General features: G+C 41.6%; 1 pseudogene across 1 annotated transcript; it reads left to right on the top strand.

Moving 5' to 3' along the window:
• The first annotated feature begins 17,461 nt into the window (after positions 1–17,461).
• On the top strand, positions 17,462–17,955 carry LOC308415867 (protein max-like; annotated as a pseudogene). The gene has a single exon. The product of its transcript is annotated as a protein max-like (transcript).
• Positions 17,956–18,252: the final 297 nt, after the last annotated feature.

Here is an 18,252-nt window from a genome sequence, read left to right on the forward strand (position 1 = left end):
AGTGTTCCCATTGGGCAGAACTTTTGATGAACCCAATTTGCATTTCGTCTCTCCTTTATGCGATAGGGGCATTTATACATACACATAGCTAAATAGAACCATTAGGAAACGAATAATGACAACATTTCTGTTTCCTATTTTCCCAAACACATTTTAACAGTTGTAAATTGATATGTTTATCTTTCCCTCTGTCTATCCATTGGTTCTTAACTTGGAAGTAGAAGGAAAAGAATTTTATATTCACCCAACCCTTATCTATACATTCTGGGTGTCTGTCTTCTGGATGATGATTCCGCACTGTCTTCTGAGTTTCTGTACACATCAGTTTCTCAATGAGCCTTCAGTTGTTTATGTTCATTTGTCTATGTAACAGGGATTATGAGTAGTCCAGTATCCATGTGCTTTTAAAGAGATTAAGCCAGACATAATTGTGTTTTGAAATGTCCCTTGGACTTAGATGCAAGGTTAGTTTTAAATTTCATCACATCCTTGAGAAAAATATGCCAGAATAATTACTGTTTGATAGATAAAACCTGTCTTTTCATTATCTCCCCAATGCTACAGCAAAATTTCTAGTGTTTGGGGCCACTGTTGTTTATGTTACTTGTTTCTTAGGCAAGAGGGGACACAGATAGATGCCATTTTTTTTTAGCAAAACAAATCTTATCAAAAATAAAATTGGAAGGTGTTTTGTAAATTGTTTTAGTTCTGGACCTAGAACCCAGGGCCTCATTCATAGTAAGGAAGTATTCAACCACTGCACTAAACCCCCAGACCAAAAGATGCTATTTTTAGCTTCCCTAGTAAGATCTATTGCACTTTTATTGTACTTGGGTTTGAGGGCCTTTTCCATCTTTCTTCATTTACCTTAGCCTGACTCTTCTGGCTCTTTCCCATGAAGAGAGATCTAGGGCAATGATAATTGTCATTGGAAAGGAAAGAAAATAGTCTGATGTCGCAGATATTATTCATATACAGGTTATGAAAACAGCAAGCTCCTCCTTTTCAATTATTTATTAGTTAAGAATGTAAGGCAGTTGGGGGTTGTGAAGCACAGCAAAGGACAACTCTAAGTAGACTATCCTACCAAAGAGTGCTTATCTAAGTCCTTGGGAATTTTACCTAGGGCTAGAGAAAGATTTATGGCTGAGATTTGTTACTTCTTAATTAATTTAATTTAGCATTAGTATACAAAATGCTATAGCCTAGACACCATTTTAGTTAAATAAATCCTTGTTAGAATGTAACTGCTAAAGAAATGTAGTCTTTAGGTTTCTTTGGATAATGCTGTGAAGAGTACTTCCATTGCTTAAGTGTGACTGTCAGATCGTGACATTCTTTTATACATTGAAAAATAAGCTAACTATCTGAAGAACCATTGCTTAGTATTGAGTTTTAAAATATAGATTCCAAGTCTTTTCCTCTTAAGCTGGGCAATCTGTTCTTTGTGTTTCTCTCTCTCTCTCTCTCTCTCTCTCTCTCTCTCTCTCTCTCTCTCTCTCTGTCTTTCTCTCTCTCTCTGTGTATGTGTGTATTTGTGTGTGTGTGATATTAATTTGCATGTGTTCTAAGCATACTAGTATCATCTCAATTTGAATTTGGAGAATTCAGGCACTTGGTCCTGGTTCAGCTGAGCTCTGATGAATGTTCACCTTTGCTCTAGAGCAGCTTCAGCCAGTGCCTCACTCCTTCCTCATACCAAGGATGTCAAAATCACAGGAACTGTTCAGAGCTGATATGTAGGCTTTAAGTCAAGCTCTTCAGCTCACATAGGCCACCTTTTGCTTGATACTGTGTGCTCACCAATCTGTTCTGTTCCTCAAATGCTGTTTTCAGAGAGTTATTATTCAGTCATTCATAAAATAAAATCTGTTGATTCCTCCAGATAGAGAAAGAAAAAAAAATTACACATGAGCCAAAAAGTCAGCACTTTTCAGAACATTTCCATCATTTTGCCTTCCTATAGGGGTATAGAAGGTGGAACAACTCATAGATCATGTGAACACAAAATTCAGCCCCCAGTGTGGTTTTGGTGAAGCTCTGGAAAGGTACATAGCTGAGAGTCAAAAGAAATACACGAGGCCTATCAGATTGCTTGGTGGGGAGGGACGTTTGCTGCTACAGTGCTCCTTCATGCACACACACACACACACACACACACACACACACACACACAGATGGGTGCACATCTAACAGAAGCCTGGTTCAGTGATAAATGACTCTAGTCTTGGCTAGTTTTGAAGGCAGAGGACTATGTGAGGCTGTGAGTTTGAAGCCATCCTAGGTGACATGATGTGATCCCGGCCCAAAATAAGTAAATATATACATTAAAATCGTAATAAAGAAGTGAACAATGAAACATAGGTGATGTAAATTGTAGTCAGATATGTAGGTAAAGGATTAGAAGCGTAAGTATTTGTTTCATGTGTCATTAGCTCCCAAACAGACATAGAAATATTTTCTTCTTTGTGGTTACTTATTTTGCTCTAAGTAGAAATGAATCTACCTATGAGATATTTACTTAAAAATAATTATTCTAATTTATATTTAGCTTTTCCACACAGGTTTTTTTCTGTGTAGCCCAGGATATCCTGGAACTCACTCTGTAGGTCAGGTTGGGCTGAAACTCTGAGATCTACATGCTTCTGTCTCCCAAGTGCTAATATTAAAGGCATACACCACCACTGCCTGGCGAAATAATTATTCTCTTATCCCAAATTCATGATGACCCAGCCCAACAAGGAAAGAATAAACAGTTGCTTTGTCAAGAATGATTAGGTAAGTTTCTGCAAAGGATTCTGGTTTTGTTTTCAAATATTTCTTTTAAGGGATGTGATCACATGCCTAGGTGTGTTTACATACAGTATTCAGCCTTATAGATGTGGAAACAAACCCACACATAAGATTTAAAGTCCAAAGATACCTAAAAAAAAAAAAAAAAGGATATTTTTCTGAGGACCTGGCAGCGCAATTTACTAAAGAAAAAAAGTTCTCGAAACCTCAAATGGTTGTCAAGACATTTTCTTGATGCCCAAGTATATAGGACTTGTAGTGTTTTTCTTATACAATATAACTTCATTGTATTTTCCCTCCCCCACAACTTCACCCAGATCGTCCCCACCTGCTGTCACTGTCTCCGCCCTCCTCTTTGAAGTACCCTTTCCTTTGTTTAAGTAACTTTTACGACCTCTTTGTTGTTTTTTCCTAAACAAGAGTTTCCTCTGTGTAGCCTTGGCCCTGAAGAGACCAGGCTGGCCTTAAACTCACAGATTCACCTGCCTCTGCCTCTCTGCCTCTCTGCCTCTGCCTCTCTGCCTCTCTGCCTCTGCCTCTCTGTCTCTCTGCCTCTCTGTCTCTCTGTCTCTCTGCCTCTCTGTCTCTCTGCCTCTGCCTCTCTGCCTCTGCCTCTCTGCCTCTGCCTCTCTGCCTCTGCCTCTGCCTCTCTGTCTCTCTGCCTCTCTGTCTCTCTGCCTCTCTGCCTCTGCCTCTCTGCCTCTCCCTCTCTGCCTCTCTGCCTCTCTGTCTCTCTGCCTCTCTGCCTCTGCCTCTCTGTCTCTCTGCCTCTCTGTCTCTGCCTCTCTGCCTCTCTGCCTCTCTGCCTCTGCCTCTCTGCCTCTGCCTCTGCCTCTCTGCCTCTCTGCCTCTGCCTCTCTGTCTCTCTGCCTCTCTGTCTCTGCCTCTCTGCCTCTCTGCCTCTCTGCCTCTCTGCCTCTGCCTCTGCCTCTCTGTCTCTCTGCCTCTCTGTCTCTCTGCCTCGCTGTCTCTGCCTCTCTGCCTCTCTGCCTCTGCCTCTCTGCCTCTCTGTCTCTCTGCCTCTCTGTCTCTCTGCCTCTCTGCCTCTCTGTCTCTGCCTCTCTGTCTCTGCCTCTCTGCCTCTGCCTCCCTGCCTCTCTGCCTCTCCCTCTGCCTCTCTGGCTCTCTGCCTCTGTCCCTCTGCCTCTCAAGTGCTGTGATTAAATGCATTGTACTATCATGCCTGGCCCAAATTTTTAATTTTAATACTTTCTTCAGGCCTCATTATTTCAAGTATTTCTTCTTTAAGTGTTTCTTCCAATTAATACACACTGTGTGTTTGTGTGTGTGTGTGTGTGTATGTGTGCTCGTGTGCACATCTAGAGAGTCGCTTATATGAATTAGAGTTATGTTGCTTGCAAGAGACAGAAATACAACACAAACACGTTTAGGTCAAAGGTGGTTTTTGATACTAATAGTAAGATACAGGCCTACTTTCACCATAACTAAATCCATGTGCCCCAATGAAGACATTAGAAATCAGTTTTTCATCTCTTGGCTCTGATATCCTCTGTTGATTCAGTTCTCAGGCAGGTTCTCTCTTAACTTGATTGCCAAGATACTGAGAACCAAGAACCTTAGATTTATATCTTACCACTTAGCAACCTCAGTGGAAACATAGACCTATTTTTTCAAATAGTCCCAGTGAAATGTCCAAAAATGAGTTATCACTGAAACTAAGTACAATGACTAGAGAAACAGAACCTTTTGACCATGACTAGGTAATGTAGTCATCTAGATGGAACACGACTGTTTTACCAGGAAAAAAGCATGCTGGGAAGCCAAAGTGCTATGTATATATTTGCATTTTTATCACCCCTGCCAATCACCCTACTCAGACTACACCATCTAGTGTGTGCATGTGTGTGTGTGATGTTTCCTCCTTGACACTGTTAGATATTGTGACTTTTTATCTCTATATTGTTTGAAATAGTATAGTGATTTGGCCTCTAGAAAATGTTCTCAATCAATAAAGGCTGAATGAATGGCCCTGTTATGCATTTTTAGCCGATGATTAAATTAAATGGAGCCACACTGAAGGGCAAGTCCAGGAAAAGCTTAATTTGATCTTTGGACAAATTAATAACAAGACATCAATTTACTTGGTTAAATGTATAATTGTTACTGGGTTGCATGGTGAACAGTTCATCCAACATTCCAACAATTATGTAATAAATGCTTTCTATGTGTCAGGGCTTTGCTGGATACCAGCATTAGCCTCTGGCTATTAATTACACCATTCCTATTAATGGAGATAGAGTAGCATCATTGTATGTGTAGGCTTTAGGGCCCTGAAATAAAATCCTAATATCTTGCAGTCACTAGTTTGATGCCCTATCAGCAGATTACTTAACCACTGTGCCTACATTCCTCTTCTAACAAACGGGAATAGTACCTAGCTTAGAGACGGTTATAAGAATTAAGTACAAGGATGGATATGAAACATTGAGAATAATGCCTGGAATACTAAGTGATTCATAAATGTAAACTCTTGTGATTATTAAATACTAGAACCTTCCTGCCTAAATGTTCCAATTATACTTGACCTAAGACAAGGAACTTAAATTTTCTGGCCTTTGAGAAAATGAAAAGAGGAAAAGGGAGAAGTGAGGATGCTTACCACAGCTCTAGAAGGTCATAATTTGACACAGAACGTAGGGTATTGGCCTGCTTACTGGAAAATGATCATGCCCTACATCCAGGGGTATATCTCTGTGATTTAACTTTGCAAAGGCCCCCATTTCATCGCTAGCACTGCCAGTGAACTAGTGATCAAGAATTATAAATACAAAAATACAAGAAGTGCTCTTCCCACAACTAAGAGCTGGTTAAGGGATAATTTTCTTAAATCTTGCCATTGCCAGTACTCGAGGCTCGGCATGCGAAACAGAACAAGCAAATACTTTGTGTGGCCATACAGGGTGTGGTAACAGCACATGCTAGTTTGAAGAGGGCCATTTGAGGTAATGGAGAGACGTGCTATTCAGAGGCCAGCAGACTGGTAATGGAATCCAAGCTTTCCTCTTACGTACTTACTGTGTGGCAGTCACTGCCCAAAGCAGTATATTGCTTCCTTGAACCCTGGAGGCAACCTTTAAGGTAAGGTTTTCCTATAATTTTCTTCTGCAGGTGGGAGAGAGATTGCAGGGTAGAGAAGTGAAAATCTTTGCCAAAGGTCACAGAACTATTAACTGGGGAAACCAGATTTCTCTCCCAGGCTCAAGAACCCGTGCTAACGATCACTTCTCCCTCCACTGCTCCAAATCCAATCCTTCAATCTCAGCCCCAGTCTGTAGCACACCACCCTTTTCACCCTCCCTCTCCCTTGACCTGATCTCCAGGGGACAGCACAGATTTTCCCTCCCATTTCTTTAGCCCAGCCTCCAGTAATCAAGAAGGCACTCCCTGGGAAACCACAGGTCATTCCTGCAGGGGAAGCAGGTGGGATAACCGCAGGTCTTCACCTCTTCCCTAGTTCTTCCAACGTAATCCCCCAATCTTCCCTCCATCTCAGCAGAACACCTGGTGCTGCCTGCCTGCCCTCTCTGCCCCTATCTCTAGTAGATCACAGAGATCTTTGTCTCCAATCTCCTTCCCTACTCATCCTGTTAGTCCAGTCCCCAACTCCAGCAGGCCTTCTCTGGAAACTCTCCAGCCAAGCCTGCCAGAGAAACAGGCAAGCTTCAGATCCTTCTTCTACCTCTTCTCCATATCCAATCTCCTAGTACCATCCCCAGCTCTGTGTAGCTTCTCCTCACCCTCTGTCCCCATTAGTAGGGAACTAAACAGGTCCTGGAGGAAGACTATGCATTCCTCTCTCATGTCCTCCTAGCTACTCCTCATTCCTAAATGTTAGCTCCTAATGCCTAGGAACAAATTTTATGAGGTTTTATGAGGTCCTGCAGTGGCCACACTGTACTAAGAACCAGAGAGGACACCAGAAACCAAGGAACAAAACACCCACCCAACAAAGACAGTCCAGACTAGAATTTACAACCTTCCCAATCCCAGATGCCTAAACACCAGTATATAAATACAATAATAGCCAGGACAACCATCTCCACTAGAGCCCAGCAACCGCACAACAGTGAGCGCCAATATTGTAACGTAGCTAACGCACAAGACAAAGACTTTAAAATGCTATTTATGAATATGATTGAGGTTCTAATGAAGAAATTAGTAAATCCACAAAAACACAAAAAGTGGAAGAAAATTAATAAAAAACAGTTCAAGACAGGATCATAAAGAAAACACAAACTGAGAAAAAAAATTAGAAGTTAAAAAAGTAAGAATTTCAACAGAAACTTCTGAAGCAAGCCTGACCAACAGAATACAAAAGAGGGAAGAGAGAATCTCAGGCATTGAAGACATGATAGAAGAAATGTGATCTAATGCCCTCTTCCAGTGTGAAACCACACACACACACACACACACACACACACACACACACACACACACATACACACACTGTAGGGGTTTTCAGGCACACAGGAAGAGGGCATCAGATCCCACTACAGATGGTTGACTCGCCATGTGGTTGCTGGGAATTGAACTCAGGACCTTTGGGAGAATAGTCAGTGCTCTTAACCACTCAGCCATCTCCCCAGCCCCCACAGGAAGTATTTTTAACAAAATCATAGAAGAAAATTTACCTAACCTAAAGGAAGTTTGCCTATCAAGGTTTTAGAAGTATACAGAATGCCAAAAATAAATTTAACCAGAAAATAAAATCCCCACAGCAAATAATAGCTTAAACACTAAACATACAGAAGAAAGAATGAATAGTAAAAGCTGTAAGGAAAAAATGTTTGAGTGATCAAGTTAACATATAAAGGCAGACATATTAGAATTACAATGGACTTCTCTTTTGTTATAGTTGAAAGAAAAGCACTTTATTTTTTGTCTAGATAATTTTTAATTAATCATTCCATTTGTTTACATCTCAAACCCTTTCCTGGTTACCCCTCCACATACCCCATCCTATGTCTACTCTCTCCTCCCTCCCCTTTGCCTCAAAGACAGTACTCCCCTAGCCACACACTCTCTCCTGCCCCACCACTCCAGCATTCCCCTACACTGGGGCATCAAGCCTCCACAGGACCAAGGCTTTTCCTTTCATTGATGCTTGACAAGGCCATCCTCTGGATGTGGACATATGTGTCTGGAACCATGGGTCCCTCCTTGTACACTCCTTGATTGGTGGTTTATTCCCTGGGAGCACTGGGTGGTCCTGCCAGCAAATGTTCTTCTTCCTATGGTGTTGCAGTCTCCCTCTGCTCCCCCATTCCTTCTGCCAGCTCCCCCACTTGGGTCCCTAAGCTCAGTCTGATGGTTGCTCCAAGCATCCACATCTTCATTGGTCAGTTGCTGGTCAAACCTCCCAAGGAACAGCCACACTAGCTTTCTGTCAGCAAGCACTTCTTGACTAGGACAACAGCATCAAGGTTTGGAGTCTATAGACAGGATGGATCCCCAGGTGGGGCAGTTCCTGGTTGGCCCTTCCTTCAGTCTCTGCTCCATTTTTTTTTTGTCTCTGTTCTTCCTTTGGACAGAAACATTTTTGAGTTAAAAACTTTGAGGTGGGTGGGTGTTCCCATCCTGATCCCTTGATCAGAGGCCCTGCCTATCTATTGGAGGTGGTCTATAGAGGTTCTCTCTCCCCTTCTCTGTGAATTTCTGCTAAACTCATTCCCATTGTTGTCCTGGAAGCCTTTTTGTTTCCCTGGTATCTGGGACCCTTCAGTGACTATCCCCAGTTCCTCATTCACCCCCTATATATTTTTATTCAATTTCCTTACCCTCTGTACCTCTCTCCCATCCCCTCTAGTACCTGATATTGCCCATATTATTTCCTTCCCATCCTCTCTCCCAGCTCCCCCCTCCCTCCACCTCCTGCAATCATTCTGTTTCCTCCTCAGTGCAGGACTGAAGCATCCATACCCTGGTCTTCCTTCCTAAGCTCCATATGGTATGTGGATAGTATCATGGGCATTGTGAGCTTTTGGGCTAATATTCACTTATCTGTGAGTACATACCATATGTCTTCATTTGTGTCTGGGTTACTGCACTCAGGATGATATTTTCAAGTTCTATTCATTTGCCTAATAATTTCATGAAGTCATTATTTTTAATAGCTGAGTAGTACTCCATTGTGTATATGTACCACAATTTCTGTGTCCATTTTAGTTGAGGGACATCTGGGCTTCTTTCCAGCCTCTGGTTATTATAAATAAGGTTGCTATAAACATAGTAGAATATGTGTCCTTGTTATATGTTGGAGCATCTTTTGCCCAGGAGTGGTATAGCTGGCTCCTCAGGTAGTACTATGTACAGTTTTCTGAGGAACCACCAGACTGATTCCTAGAGTGGTTGTATCCGTTTGCAACCCCACCAACAGTGGAGAAGTGTTCCTCTTTCCCTGCATCCTCACCAGCATCTTCTGTCACTGTGTTTTTTATCTTAACCATTCTGATAGGTACTCCTTGGAGTAAACACCAAGCCAGACATAAATGTAATTGTGTCTTGCCTGGAAGACATGTTAGTGCAATAGTGACGCAAAGCTTGTGGGTGTAATCAACCAATATCTGATTTGACTTAAGTCCCCCTCTAAGAGATGGAACCTATACCCAACACTGTTTCAGTGATCAAGAACCAGAGACTGGATAGCCTAGGTTAAAACCAAATACTACTGTCTAAAAAAAATAAATAAATTGACTCCTAATGGCATTCTGCTCTACTTCTAAATCAGTGCCTTTCTAGGCCTTCAACAGAGAAGCTTCAGCTCCTGTAGCAGATGTGAGCCAACATAGAGACCCACAGCCAGACACTGTGAAAAGAATAAAAGAAACCTTGGAACACATGCCTTCTTTTGGGCTCTTTTCCTTCTTTTCTAGTTTAATCCAATTCTGGTCTGTTGGTCTTTTTTTTTTTTTTAAATCTTATTATACTTCTTTTTTTGGTTCTTAATATTTTATTCTGTAAAAGGTAACAAAATATGCAGAACAAAACTTTCCCTTTTTAAAACTAAAGTTACAAACCCATATTATCGCTTTTATATAAATACTATTCTCTCTAGCAGATCATTAGGTATAGAAGTCCAACAATGCTAAGAGGTAAGCATGAGAATTTTGTATCGAGTCCTGTACCGTACACTCTGAAGCACCGCCGGAGACTCTGCCAGCAGTCTGGAGGAAGGAGACGTGTGGGGGCGTCCTTTAAGACTCAAATTTCAAAATCATTTTCACCCCTCAACACACAGAGATGAATCCTTCATAGAAATCAAGAACAAAATCGATTTGAGCTCATTGTAAAAGTAGAGTAAGTATGGCACCCATGTGTGAGCCACAGTGCTGTCCCCAGTGACACTGAATCCTGTGTCATTCGGGCCAGCCACCCGAATTCCGGCTCCAAACAGGAAGTGATTCGGTAACTGTCATAAAATCTGGCCTGTTTGGCACTGTGTGATACATTTGGAAGGAACCAGAGAGGGTTCCATTGGGTCCTGGGGCAGAACATTGGCCCGGTAACTGCTCTTTAAAGGACTGGAACACAGCAAAGGGGTTTCTAGACTTAAGAGTACTAAAGAGCCAAGTGTGACACCTGCCTGCTGTGAGGTGCCCTCCACCCTTGGTCCCGGCCTGGCCTCTACAATTATACTTCATTTTATTATTGTCCCTTAGAAGCCTGTTTGGTTTCTTTTTCTTTTTCTTTTTAATGAGTGACAGAAAAGGGATAGATTTGGATAAAAGGGGAGGAAAGTGGGAGGAGTAGAGGGAGGGAAACTAATCAGGATACATTATGTGAGAAAAAGAGTCTATTTTCAATAAAAGCAAAAAAAAAAAACACAGTGGGAGATGGGGGAGTGTTCTTGTCATTTTAATTGGGAGCAGGGTACATTTTAATCATGGATCTTGATTAGCTAAATGAAAATTGATACTCATTTTCTGAATCACTCGTTTGCCAAGTTGAAGTCTGATTTTGATGCAAATCATTCTAGGAACCTAAGTTTATTTACTAGAGTCCTTGCATTCAGTGACATCTCCTCTAGCATGGTTACATTTGAAAAGAGAAACATGGGAGTTGGGTTGGAGCTAGAATGAATGAATGACTTCTCAAAGATGGGAGAGGTTCTTACGCCCACTGCTTAGCATTCATGGTGCTAGAAGGTACTATGAATGCTTCTGGAGGAGTGTAATCATCAATGAAACCTTCAACATTCAAAATTAACTAGACTCTAAGACCATGGTTTTCAACCTTCCTAATGCTATGCCCCTCTAGTGCAGTTGTGATGACACCCCCAAGCCATAAAATTATTTTGTTGCTACTCCATAACTATAATTTTGCTGTGGTTATGAATAATAATGTAAATATCTGATATTCATGATATCTGATAGTGACCCCTGTGAAAGGGTCATTCAACTACCGAAGGGGTCACAAGTCACAGGTTGATCTTGTTGGAGGTTTTGAGGTTTCAAAAGCTCACAGTAGGCTCTTTCTGTCTTTATCTCCATCCTTTCCACCTGATCCCATGCTCCCCGCATAATGGTCATGGACTCTAATCTTCTGAAACTGTAAGCAATCCTTCAATTGAATGCTTTCTTTTATAAGTTGTCTTTGTCATAGCATCCCTTCATAGCAATAGAAAAGCAACCTAAGGACAGGGAGGTAGATTCTGAAGAGCTTTTGAAATTCATCCACAAAATGACAGCCCACCTTCTGTTTCCTAGAAACATATGCCACTGAGTCCTCAGTGCTGATTGATGCTTACTGAACCATCACCTAACATTCCTGCCTCAGTTAAGCCTTCGCGGAGCACATTCCCACCTGTCATCCCATTATAGATAAGTAGGCCTGAAAAGAATGCAATCCCAGCTTACTGAAAGACTCAGGACATAAATATAGCTGGAAGCAATTTTATAATCCATTCCTCACTGCTATTTTTTCTTTACATGACACTTTCTATGCATTTTGAGTATACACAGATAAAGACTGAGACTAAAGGAAAACATAAAGAAAACATATGTAAACTAAGAGTCTCACCTGAGATTAGGTTTCAACAACACAACTGCAACTCACAAAAGCTCTGATTCCTTGGGAAGGCATTTTAATAATTTTCATCAAGTTTGTTCATGCCTTTTGATGCTATGATTCCTTTCTGGGGATATTTTTTCCAAAGACCAGTTCTACCAGGGAACTCATACAGCTGATAAGTTGGCTTTTAATATGCAAACCATAAATGGGCTGATGGGTTGATAAAAAAAAAAATTAGGAAAATAACACCCTTTACAATAGCCACAAATAACATAAAATATCTTGGTGCAACTCAAACCAAGCAAGTGAAAGGTTTGTATAACTAGAACTTTAAATCTTTGAAGAAAGAAATTGAAAAAACTATCAGGAAATGGAAAGGTTTGCCATGCTCATGGATCAGTAGTAAAAATATAGTAAAGACAGCCATCCTACCAAAAGCAATCTACAGGTTCAACACAATCCCCATCCAAAATCCAACACATTTTTTTTACAGAGCTTGAAAAACAATACTCAACTTTATATGGAAAAACAAAAAATCCAGGATAACTAAAACAACCTGTATAATAAAAGAATGTCTGGAGGTATCACCATTCCTGGTTTCAAGCTGTACTACATACAGAACAATAGTAATAAAAACTACATGTATCGACATAAAAACAGAGAGGTTGATCAATAGAATCAAATTGAAGATCCAGAAATAAATCTACAAACCTAAAAACACTTGATCTTTAAAAATGAAACCAAAATTATACAGTGGGAAAAAAAGAAAGCATCTTCAACAAATGGTGCTGGACTAACTGGATGTTCGGCATGTAGAAAAATGCAAAAAGATCCATATCTATCACCCTGCAGAAAACTCAAGCCCAAAAGGATCAAAGACATCAACATAAAACCAGATACACTAAATCTAACAGAAGAAAAGCTGGGGAATAGCCTTGAACTCACTGGCACACAAGACAGCTTCTTGAACAGAACTCCAACAGCTCAGGCCCTAAGGACAATTGATAAGTGGGACCTCATGAAACTGAAATGCTTCCATAAGGCAAATGACACTGTCAAAAGGACAAAATGGCAGCCTACAGAATGGGAAAATATTTTTACCAACTCCACCTCTGACAGAGGTCCAACATCCAAAATAGATAAAGAATTCAAACTAGACATCAACAAAACAAAAACAAAATAACCAAATTAAAAAATAGTGAACAGATCTAAACAGGGAATTCTTGACAGAGGAATCTCGAACGGCCAAGAGGCATTTAAAGAAATGCTCAACATCCTTAGTTATCAGGGAAATTCAAATCAAAACAACTCTGAGATTCTATCTTACATCCATCAGAATGGCAAAGATCAAAAACTCAAGGGAGAGCACATACTAGTAAGGATGTGGAACAAGGGGAACACTCCTCCATTATGGGTGGGAGTACAAACTTTTAAAACCACTTTTGAAGTTAATTCGTCTGTTTCTCAGAAGATTGGGAATCGTTCTACCTCAGGACACAACTATACCACTCCTGGGCATATATCCCAAGGTAGCTCCACCATACCACAAGGACACCTGCTTAACTATGTTCATAGAAGCTTTATTCATAGTATTTAGAAACTGGAAACAGCCTAGATTTCCTACATTTACACAATGGAATATTACTCAGCCATTAAAAACAATGACTTCATGACATTGCAGGTAAACGAATGGAACTAAAAAATATCATCCTGAGTTAGGTAACTCAAAACCAGAAAAACAAACATGGTGTGTACTCATAAGTGGATATTAATCATAAAGTACATAATAAGCATGCTACAAACAACCATCCTAAAAAAGCTAATGAAACAAGTTAAGTAATAAGGAAAGTTCAATGTGGATGTTTGAATCTCACTGAGAAGTGGAAATGGATTAGACATTGGGGTGCAAATAAGGTAAGGAAACTGGATGGGTTAGGGGGTCGGGGATGGGAACAGGAGAGATGAGATGGGAGAGGATGGAAGGAGAGAGTACTGGGAGAGACAACTAGATTGTGAGAGGGCATCTTTGGGATGAGCTAGCAACATAGAATAGTTGACCAAGAATCTATGAGTGAGTCTAGCTAAGCCTGGGTATATGGAATCTGAATTGGCCATCTCCTGTAACAGGCAAGACTTCCAATGCAGGGGAATCTATGAGGGTGACCCTAGCTAAGACTCCTAACAGTGGGGCATATGGAATCTGAATGGGCCTTCTCCTGTAACCAGGCAAGACTTCCAATGCAGGGATGGGGACACCAACCCATAACACCTTAGCCCCCACAATTTGTCTTACATTCAAGATGTACAGGAGTAAAAGATGGAGCAGAATTTGAGAATTTGAGGGAAGGATCAACAATGACTGTTCCAGCTTGAGATCCATGTCATGAGAAGGAGCCCATACTGACACTATTAATGATATTCTGCTATACTAGAAGACAGGAGCCTAGCAAAACTCTAATCTGTGAGGCTTCACCCTGTAACTGATGGGAACAGATGCAGAGACCCAGAGCCAGATGTTAAGTGGAATTTGGGGAATCCTGTGGAAGAGGGGGAGGAAGAATTGAAGTAGCCAGAGGGGTCAAACACACTATAAGGAAACCTACAGAGTCAACTAACCTGGGACCATAGGGGCTCATAGAAACTGAACTGACAACCAGAGAGCATGCATAGGACAGACATAGACCCCCTCTCTATCTGTAAGAGTTGTACAGCTGGGTTGTCATGTGGGACTCAAAGCAGGAGCAGGGGCTATCTCTCACTCCATGCTTGCCTTTGGATCACTTTCCCTAACCAGGCTGCCTTGTCTAGCCTCAGGAGAAGAGTGTGCACCTAATATTACTGCAACTTGATATGCCAAGGCTGGTTGATATCCATGGGAGGCCACACACCTTTTCTGGGGAGAAGGGGAGGAGGGGTGAATCAGGTGGGGAGAGAGGGCAAGAGAGAGGTACAGAAAGGAGAGAAGGGGGGAAGTTGTGATTGGAATGTAATCTAAATAAATACCAATAAGAATAATAATCAAAAGAGGTATGATGGGATGACCATGTCTGTTAGTACATATCTTGGGCCTTCTTTTTCTTGTCTGGTTATGTTATGACACAGGAAGAAATAATTTCATACTTGCACCTGTCATTGTCATTAATGACCCCGTGACCTAAAATATGTTAGTTTGACTGTCTAAGCAAAGCTTTACTTCCTTTGCTTGAAAAAATGGGACTAACAGTGTTATTTGCATTGTAGTTGCTGTGAAAATAATAATAATAACAACAACAACAATAATAAAATTGTTATTATTATTATTATTAAATTTCTGGGAATGGTAGCCACCCACTATAGAGGGGGAGGAAGGAGCCCTGCTCAAGTCCAGGATTTTGAGGCCAGTATAGCCAACATAGTGATGTTTTACTTCATGTAAAAAAGAAAATAAAAATATCAGATGCTATAGGAGCATTTCATGCTGATGTGTGTGACACATGGCAAAGGTGAATCACCCGCCCCCAAAGGTCAAGGCAAGCAAAGCATGATGACTTGGCAGGGAAAACATACAGAAAAAGAACACAATGCTTTAAAATATTTTAAAATGTTTTATGTGTGTGCATGTGTACATGCGCACACGCACACACATGTATGTGATGGTAATTACAGATGTCAAGAGTTCCCCTGGAGCTGGAGTTAAAGGTGGTTGTGAGCCACCACGTCAGTGCCAGGAGACAAATTCGGGTGCCCTGCAAGAGCAACAGAGTTCTTAATTGCTGAGCCATCTCCCCAGCCCATAAAGTTCTTTTCAAAAATCCTGGGGGGAAAAAGAACTGAAAAACAAGTAGGCTGACTCAGATAGACTGTAGAAATTCAGAAAAGCTTGCAAAGGTGTATGTTGAGAGGTTAGAGGGCAGTCAGGCTTCTCCTCTTTCTTTCCCATCATCCGCATCCTCACCTTTCCTCGAAAAGACCTATTATCACAGTGTCCTGTCTGGAATCTTTCCCTCTAGTTTTTACTTCCTTGTCATCTAAAATGGCAAGCCAGCATCATGCTTTTTGTACGCCTCCTTTTTTTCCCATAATTTAACTTCTACATCTGACTGACATTTGCTATCTGTCTACTCGGTCTAATTAGTTGTCATAGTACTGACTGCTGCCAGTCACACTCCTCCATTACAGCCTTGACTCCTTATGACTAGGAACATTTGTGTGTGATTACTGTTAGATGACATCAGGACCTTGCATATGGAGGTTATATTGGTAAAAAATAATAATTTTAGCCCTGAGGAAAGAACCCAGGGCCTTGGGCATACTAAGCAAACACTATCCAATGGATCTATACCTAAGCCGGTAAAAAGTTATTTTTAAAGCAATGTTGTAGATATGTGCTTTCATGCATAATCTCATCCAGTCCCTATAAGAACCTTGCAAGGTAAATATTAGAAGCATTTACGTTTCTATTTCAAATCAGAGGGGTGTGAGATCTTCATTACTTCCACAGAAAATAATTTGTTTGTATTATATTAGTGGCTTCTCTTGTTGATGTGACCACATCCACATAAGGCAAGCTCTTAACTGTAAGTTCCTATAAAATCAAATAAGTTCTATACTTCTAACATACAAAAGCACGGAGTACATATTCCTATTACTTCTATAAATGCTGTGACAAAATACTTGACAGAACAAGGTAGGAGGAAATTATTTTTTGTCATGGTTTGATGAGTCCGTGTGGAAGAGAAGGCATGGAAGCAGGTGGCTCCGTAGTTTCGGGGGTGGACATCAACTGCTTTTTTACATAGTATTGATATGAAATTAGGGAACACGGGCCAGAGCAAGGCTTGGCTAAGTGTCCGCTATGATAAACCAATTCAAACGACCATGTGGTTCCTTCCCAGATAGCTTTCATCCTGCTGAGACAATCAGTTTTGCAGTAGGAATAGTGAATTATACATCTGTTGTCTCGAAAGAAGGCTAGAGAGCCATGAGGGAGTCTATAGCAGCTATGAGGCAAGACCATTGGAGAAAAGAGGTACTTTCTACAGACAAGCTTCTAGGTATTTATAGAGGAAAAAAATTGCCTGTGCTACTGGCAGGTCAAGGGCCTACTGTGTGGCTTCCTTTAGTTGCTTCCACACCCCTCCCTACCTCCAAATGATAACCAGGTGCTTTGCAAAATGACCTTTAAAGTTGCCTAAAGATATAGTCCAACAGCGAATTATTGTACCTAGTTTGGTTAAATCTCAAGAAAGATGACATAACCGCCTCCCCCCACACAACTCTTGACTTATACCTCAGCGATTGGCCTTCATAGCCTCTCACTGAAAGCTCTGATGTCTCCCAGATCACATCCATGTCTTGTATCCTATCTTAGAGTCTTTGATCTGATTATGTTTAGTTCAGATGAGTTAGGAAGGGAGGATAATATGATATTAGGACAGAAAGGGCTGATTGTGTGGATTTGGGCCCCTTTTATGGCTCTAAAGGGAGAAATTTCTTTGAAAGTGTCTCAAGGTGTGTGAGTGGGTGAGCAAGCGAATAAGTGTGTACGTGAGTGTATATGTGGGGGCATTCGGCTTGTTGTTGTCTGTGACTTTCCCCTCCCACCCACCCCTCCCCTCCCTGGCTAATGCTGCAGTGGCCGCTCCCCGGGCCATAGGAAATGAGCGATAACGATGACATCTAGGTGGAGAGAGGACAACCGAGGTTTTATTGTGCAGCTGACAAACGGGCTCTCCTCAATGAAAACGTAGGGACCACATCAAAGACAGCTTTCACAGTTTGCAGGACTCAGTACCATCACTTCAAGGAGAGAAGGCATCCCGGGCCCAAATCCTAGACAAAGAAGCAACAGAGTATATCCAGTACATGCGAAGGAAAAACCATACACACCAGCAAGACATTGATGACCTCAAGCAGCAGGGCGTGCTTCTGGAGCAACAAGTCCGTGCGCTGGAGGAGGGAAGATCAAGTGCCCAACTTCAGACCAACTCCCCCTCCTCAGACAACAGCCTCTACGCCAGCGCCAAGGGCGGCACCATCTCCGCCTTCAATGGGGGTTCAGACTCCAGCTCAGAGTCAGAGCCTGAAGAACCCCAGAACAGGAAGAAACTCCGGATGAGGCCAGCTAAGCCACGCGGGGCAGGCCAGCAATAAAACTGTCGACTCTCCTGTTGCAGCGTCCTTCAATTCATCATTAGAACCCTCAGAACCATTGAGAAGACTCTTTATTTTCCTTTCCTCTTTATTAATTGTTATTTTGCATAGAAGCCCTTGGACAACAACTCATCCCCTGCCCTGTGTCCACTATTTTTAAATGTATGCCCTTCAGGGGTTCCTGTCCCCACCAGAAATTTTAAACCAAACCACCCTAACTTGGCAGCTTTCTGTGGAGGACAGACAGCTCGCCAGACCTCTGAGTACACGGTGTCCTGCCCACCCTACCAGCCCCTC

Source organism: Micromys minutus (genome assembly GCF_963924665.1).
Source record: "Micromys minutus genome assembly, chromosome: X".
Lineage (NCBI taxonomy): Eukaryota > Metazoa > Chordata > Mammalia > Rodentia > Muridae > Micromys > Micromys minutus.